A 7,699-nucleotide genomic window follows, 5' to 3' on the forward strand; every position below is an offset into this window, starting at 1 on the left:
TGTCAAAAGTACGATCTAAAAAGAAAATTGATAAGTTGGACTTCATCAAAATTTAAAACTTTTGCTTTTCAAAAGACCCTATTATAAAGATGAAAAGATACGCTAGAGGCAGAGAGAAAATAATTACAAGCCACATGTCTTACAAAGGACTAACATCCAGAATATATAAGGACAGCTTAAGCAGTCCAAGTAGAAAGTGGGCAAAAGACATGAAGATACATTTCACCAAAGAAGACATGTAGTCAGAAAATAAGGACATGGAGAGATGTTCCACATCATTAGCCATTAAGGAAATGCAAATCAAAACCACATCTATCAGAATGGCTAAAATAAAAAATAGTAATAACACCAAATGCTGGCAAGGACAGGGAGAAATTGGATCACTCATAAACATAGCTGGTGGAAATGTATAATAGTACAGCCACTCTGAAAAACAGTTTGAGAATTTCTTAAAAAATTAACATGCAACTACCATGTGACCCAGAAGTTGCACGCTTGGGCATTTACCCCAGAGAAATGAAAACTCATGCTCACACAAAAATCTGTACACAAATGTTTGTAATATTTTTATTTGTAATATCCAAAAACTAGAAACAACCTGGATGTCCTTCAATGGGTGAATGTTTAATCAAACTGTGGTACAACCATACCATAGAATACTAGTCATTAATAAAAAGTAATGAATTATTGAGGTATACAATAACTTGGATGCATTACCAGAGAATTATGCTATGTAAAAAAAGCCAATCACAAAAGGTTACATAGTGTATTATTTCATTTATGGTACATTCTTGAATTGATAAAATTTTAGGAATGGAGAGCAGATTAGTGGTTGCCAGAGGTTAGAGAAGGAGAATGGAGTGGAGGGTAGAGGATGAGTGGGAGGAAAGTGGGTCTGGCTATTAAAGGGCAACATGTGATATCCTTGTGGCGATGGATACGTTCTATATATTGACCATATCAATGTCATTATCTTGGCTTTGATATTTTACTATAGTTTTGCAAAATGGTACTGTATTTAGTTTCCTCATGATGCTGTAACAAATTATCAAAAACTGGGTGACTTAAAACAACAGAAATTATCTCACAGTTCTGAAGTCCAAAATCAGGTGTTGTCAGGACCATGCTGTCTGAAGGCTCTAGGGGAGAGTCATGTCTTTCACTTACTTTGTGCTATTGTTGGTAATTCTTAGTGTTCCTTGGCTTGTAGATGCTACTTCTGCCATCACATGCCATTCTCCTTGTGTCTCTATCTATGTCTCTTCTCTTCTTGTAAGAGCACTAGTCATATTGGATTAGGGACCACCCTGGTGACCTCACCTTAACTTGATTACGTCTGCAAAATCCTATTTCCCAAAAGGGTCACATTCACAGGTACCAAGGATTGGGATCTCAACATATCTTTTGGGGGAACACAATTCAACCCGTAACAGTTATAATTGGGGAAAACTGGCTAAATGGTACAGAGGTTTTCTCAGTACTGTCATTAGAAATTGCACATGAATCGTCAATTATCTAGAAATAAAAAGTTTATATAAAAAAATTCAAGTAATAGTCATGTGCTCAATTACCTTTTTGTGATCATTTGCTTAATTGATCTCTACCAACCTTATCTCTCCTCCCCTTATCAGCCTTCTCTGACACCACCCCAGCAGGGTGGTTGGGGCGCCTCCTTAAACCTCACAAGAATGGAAATCTAAGCATGCTGGTGTGGGTATGAGCGAGTTTACAGTTTTTTTCTGTGGTGTTTGGCTACAGTAGAGTGGTTATTTTCTAATATTTTTCTGTCTTGCTAGGCTGCCTATTTTCTGGTTCTTTGGAGAGAGAGAGAAGACTTTCTTTGGGACTTTTTTGTCTGTGCTCATTGATATTTCCAGGTTGCTGACTTCTCCAGCACACAGTCTGGGAAAGAAAACCCAGACAACCCACCATTGTGTTTTTCTTTAAGTCCTAAGATCCCTAGCCAGTCTGCCACCTTCTTCCCACCTTCCAGCCTTCTTATATTTATATATAAAATTCTGGATTTTTAGTTGTACTTAGTGCAATGAATAGGGAAAGGTAAGTCTACTTCATCTTCCTGGAGATCTTGGATTGCTTTTTAAAAATTAAAAATCCACCTTGTCTCAAGCTGGCTTCTCTAGAGAAGCAAAATCAGTTAAGTGTATAAATATAATATATAGACAGATTTATATCAAGAAAATGTCTCACACGGTTGCAGAGACTGGAACGTCCCAAGTTCTTGGGTCAGGTTGGAGGCTTCTCCTGATTCACATAGCCACAGGGACTGGTGAACCTAAGATCGGCAGGTAAGAGAATAAAGCTATTGCTCACAGGCTGTGAAGATCAACAGATCCCAAGATCAGCAGGCAAGACCACAGGTAAGATGCTAGGTCAAGTCCCAAGAACCAGAGGTCAGACAAACAGGAACCAGCTGCAGGATCCAGAGCAAACAAAAGCCACAGCCTTGCCAGAATGTCCACTTATATTTGATGCAGGCCACACACCCAAGGAAACTCCTTTTCACCCGACTGGCTGCTCAGAGCAGATCCCATCATGGAGGTGATCGCAACATCATACGACTGCCAAACCACTGAAAATCATGGCCCAGCCAAGTTGACACACGATCTTAACCATTTTCAGTCCATCCCTTGTCAACTTGGCATCTGTACACATCTCCTTAAACCATACATAATCTCTGAATAAGGACAATTATAAAGTCAGATTTATGCCTAACATGATACAACTAACACACATATAACCAAAAATGCACTAGCCCTGTTTACATCTTATATTTTATAAGCGAAGAATACAAAAATATTTGATGTGCACCTACAAAGTAGAAATACTCATAACAATTAGTCCTTATTTCTGTAACCGGTCACATGGACATAACTGGTATTTAGAACTACCTTCTTCCACTACCCATTCCGTATTCCCTTTGCCCTCAGCAAGCACCTCAGCTGGCTGTGGTTCTTTGCCTGGTGGGGTGACCCAAACCTTTATTCCTGAAAGGTCTAGGCCATTATTATTAATGTCAGAATCGATTGCTGTAGTTTTCCATTGACTTTAATCACAGGGCATAGTATAGTACTAAGAGACACCCTAAGTGATCTCCTGAATTCCAGGCATACTCATCTTTACTTCCATTATGTAATGTCAATCCGATTTCCTCTTGGTAATCACGATCAATCACACCAGCTAGTATGGTAATTCCCTTCTTTGCCTTTTGATCCAGAGGCATCAGGAGCCCAAAGTGGCCAGGTGGCATTCTTAGCTTCCAGTTCAATGGAATCTGTGATGTATCTCCAGGTGGGAGCATTCCTCCCTTTGGAACTAAGACCTCTAGACATGCAGAGCACAAGGTCACTGGGACAGGAAGCAAAAATCTTGCAAGTGGGTCACTAGGGGTAATAGTGAGTGATGTTATTCCCATTTCCACCCCTCGATTCCTGGACCCATGAATCCGGGCTATAGGAGAAACAGCACCATATATTGGACGCTGGTTTAGAGCATATGCAGCCTCCTGGAGAACATTGCCCCAAACCTGCAGGGTATTTCTATCTAGCTGGTATTGTAATTGAGTCTTTAGAAGGCCATTCCATCATTCTATCAAACCAGCTGCTTCAGGATGGTGGGAAAAATGGTAAGACCAGTGAATTCTATGAACTTGGGTCTATGGTTGCAGTTCATTTGCTGTGAAATAAGTCCCTTGATCTGAGGCGATGCTGTGTGGGATAACATGACAGTGGATAAGGTATTCTGTAAGTCCACGGATGGTAGTTTTGGCAGAAGAATTGCGTACAGGCAAGGCAAATCTATATGCAGAGTAAGTGTCTATTTGAGTAAGAACAAAATGCTGCCTTTTCCATGATGGAATTGGTCCAGTGTAATTAACTTGCCATCAGGTTGCTGGCCGATCACCTCAAGGGATGGTGCCATATCGGGGACTCAGTGTTGGTCTCTGCTGCTGGCAGATTAGGCACTCAGCAGTGGCTGTAGCCAAGTCGGCCTTGGTGAGTATAAGTCCATGTTGCTGAGACCATGCATAACTGCATCCCTGCCACCAAGGCCACTTTGTTCATGAGCCCATTGAGCAATGACAGGAGTAGCTCAGTAAAGAGGATGACTGGCTTTCACAGAATGCACCATTCTATCCACTTAATTGTTAAAATTCTCTTCTGCTGAGGTCATCCTTTGGTGAGCATTAATATGGGACACAAATATCTTCACTTCTTTGGCCCATTCAGAGATGTCTATCCACATAACTCTACCCCGTATCTCCTTGTCTCCAACTTTCCAATCACGTTCCTTCCAGGTCCCTGACCATCCAGCCATACCATTGGCCACAGCTTAAGTTGACACACAGTCTTAACCATCACACACCTCCCCTCTCCTATGACATGTACTAATGCATAATTGAAAACAACAATAAAATAATAGGAAACGGCAAGACCTAGCTATAGGTGGGTGTATAAAAACCACATCTAAATCTAAAGACACAAATAAGTTCACAGTAATAGGATACACACACACATACACAAACTCTTAGAGTTAAAAAAGCCATTCAACAAGGTTGCAAGATACAAGACCAATATACAAAAATGTATTTTATTTCTATACATTCACAATGAATAATCAAAAAACAAATATACATTACAATGGCATCAAATAACATCTATCTACAATAGCATAAAAAGAATAAATCACTTAAAAGAAAAATCATGCAATCATCTCCATTTATACAGTAAAGCATTTGACAAAATTCAATATCCATTTTTTTAAATAAAAATTCTCAATAATTTAGAAACAGATAGAAACTTTCTCAACCTAATAAAGGGCATGTCCAAGAAGTAGTAGCTAACATCACAGTTAATGTTGAAAGACTGAACGCTTTCCCCCCTAGGATCAGGAACAAGACAACAATATTCACTTTCACCACTTTTATTCACATTGTACTGGAGTTGTAGCCAGTATAATAAAGCAAGAAAAAGAAATAAAAGATATACAGATTGGAAAAGAAGAAGTTAAATTGTCTTTATTAGCAGAGAACATTATAGTTTACATAGAAAATTGTATGGAATGTACACAAAATCTACTAAACTAGTAAGTGATTTTAGCAAGTATACAGGATATGACAGTAATCAAGCCACCTTGCTGGTCACTCTGCTTCTAGTTTCACCTTCCTCCAATAAATGCTTTGCACTGATAAGCATATTAAGTCTGTTTGTGCCACATCCCTGATCAGAATTCTTCAGTACCTTCTTATAGCATGCAGAATAAAATTGAATCTCCTTCACATGGCTTATGAGACTCTATTTTTCAGCTGCTGTTCCCACTGAGCCTTAATTTCCTCCCACTAGCTCCCTTGCATTAGTCTAAAGTAATGCTCACCAATTTATGGTTCTCCAAACATTCCCTGTTCTTTTCCTGAGAACCTTTATACTTAATCTCTCCACTTTCTGAGAAATCTTTTCAGGACATTGCCATTCTTACTTCTACTGTGAGTCTCAGCTCACTCTTCTAGGTAAATGTTTCATTGATTTTCCAAAGCATTAAATAATTAATTTACTCATTAATTTATCCATGAATGGGAGTAGCTCAGTGTGATCATTAAGATTCTGTATAAACTTGGCTGAGCCATAATTCTCAGTGGTTTGGCAGTTACGATGTCGTTTGGCAATTGTATAATGATGTGATCACCTCTATGATGAGATGTGATCGCCTCCATGATGGGATCTGCTGTGAGTAGCCAATCAGTTGAAAGGGACTTTCCTTGGGGGTGTGGCCTGCATCCAATATAAGTGGACTTTATGGCAAGCCTCAGGGGCTTTTGTTCGCACTGGATCCTGCACCTGGCTCTTGTTCCTCTCATCTATTCTTGGGACTTGAGCTAGCAGCTTACCTGTGGGCTTGCCTGCTGATCTTTGGATTCATCGGTCTTCACACTCTGTGAGCCAGAGCCCTGCTGTCTGACTTGCTGATCTTGAGTTTGCCAGCCTCTGCAGCTACATGAATCAGGAGAAGCCTCTATCCTGACCCACTTTCTAGCCTCTACAAACACGTGAGCGATTTCCTTAATATACATCTCTATCTCTATATATTTATATGCTTTACTGGTTTTGCTTTTCTAGAGAACCCAGCCTAGGACAATCAGTTTATTATATTCTTGGACTATTTCAATCTGCTTCCCCTGTGTCTTAGTCATCTAGTGCTGCTATAACAGAAATACCATGAGTGGATGGTTAACAAAGAGAAGTTTATTCTCCCACAGTCCAGTGGTCTACAAGTCCAAATTTAGGGCGTCAGCTCCAGGGGAATGCTTTCTCTCTCTGTCGGCTCAGGAGGAAGGTCCGTGTTATCAATCTTCCCTTGGTCTGGGAGCTTCTCTGCACAGGAACCTCAGGTCTAAAGGACAGGCTCTTCTTCCGACACTGCTTTCTTGGTGGTATGAGATTCCTATGTGTCTCTGCTCGCTTCTGTCTTTTATATCTCAAAACAGATTGGCTTAAGGCACTATCCAATCTTGTATACCTTATCAGTATAACTGCCGCTAATCCATCTTATTACATCAGAGTGTTAGAGTTTATAACACATAAGGAAATCACATCAGATCATAAAATGGTACACAATCATATAATACTGTGAATCATGACCCAGCCAAGTTGACAGATATTTTTGGGGGACACAGTTCAATCCATGACACCCTGCCTCCACCATATCACACACAGGATCATGATGTCAGTATGGGATTATTAGGTTCTTTATCAAACAATCGGTCAGTAGTTCAAATCCACCAGCTGATCCTTGGAAACTCTACGGGACAGTTCTACACTGTCTTATGGGGTAGCTATGAGTCAGATTCGACTTGACAGCAACCAGTTTGGGGTTTTTTATCAAACACTCAGGTATATCACAGAATGGGAGAACCGTGTGGTTGCAACCCTTTCTATCTTAATTGTTCTTTTGGCAAAGGCCTCTGCTGGACTCTAGAGATCCTATAGTGAAAAAGAAACAGATCCTTGCTAAATTACTAAGACTCTTTTGAGAAGAAATAAAGTAGGATTATTAAGTTTATATACTTTTTTTATTGTTGTAATTAAATGAAGTTTACGTTTCAAGTTAGTCTCCCATCAAATTTTTTTTTACATACATTGTTATGAGACCCCAACAGCTCACCCCGTTCTGCGACAGCACACTCCTCCCCTCCACCCCTGATTCACCATAAACATTCAAACAGCTCCTAACTCTCTCTGCCTTCCCATCTCACCTCTGGACAGAAGCTGCCCCTTTGGTCTCTTGTACCTACTTGACTAAGAGGCACATTCTTCATGAGTATCACTTTATGTCCCACAGTCCAGTCCAATCCCTGTCTGAAGTGTTGGTCTTGGAAATTGTTTTAGTTCTGGGGTGATAGAGAGTCCAGGGGGCCATGCTTTCTGGGGTTCCTCCAGTCTCAGTCAGACCATTAAGTCTGATCTTTTTACTAGAATTTGAGTTCTGCATCTCATCGTTCTACTGCTCCATCAGGGACCCTCTGTTGTGTTCCCAGTCAGGACGTTCACTGGTGGTAGCCGGGCACCATCTAGTTCTTCTGGTCTCAGGCTGATGAAGTCTCTGGTTTATGTGGCCCATTCTGTCTCTTGGGCTAATACTTTCCTTGTGTCTTTGGTGTTCTTCGTTCTCCTTTACTCCAAGTGGT

The sequence above is a fragment of the Trichechus manatus genome, unplaced genomic scaffold (genome assembly GCF_000243295.1).
Source record: "Trichechus manatus latirostris isolate Lorelei unplaced genomic scaffold, TriManLat1.0 scaffold00091, whole genome shotgun sequence".
Taxonomy (NCBI): Eukaryota; Metazoa; Chordata; class Mammalia; order Sirenia; family Trichechidae; genus Trichechus; species Trichechus manatus.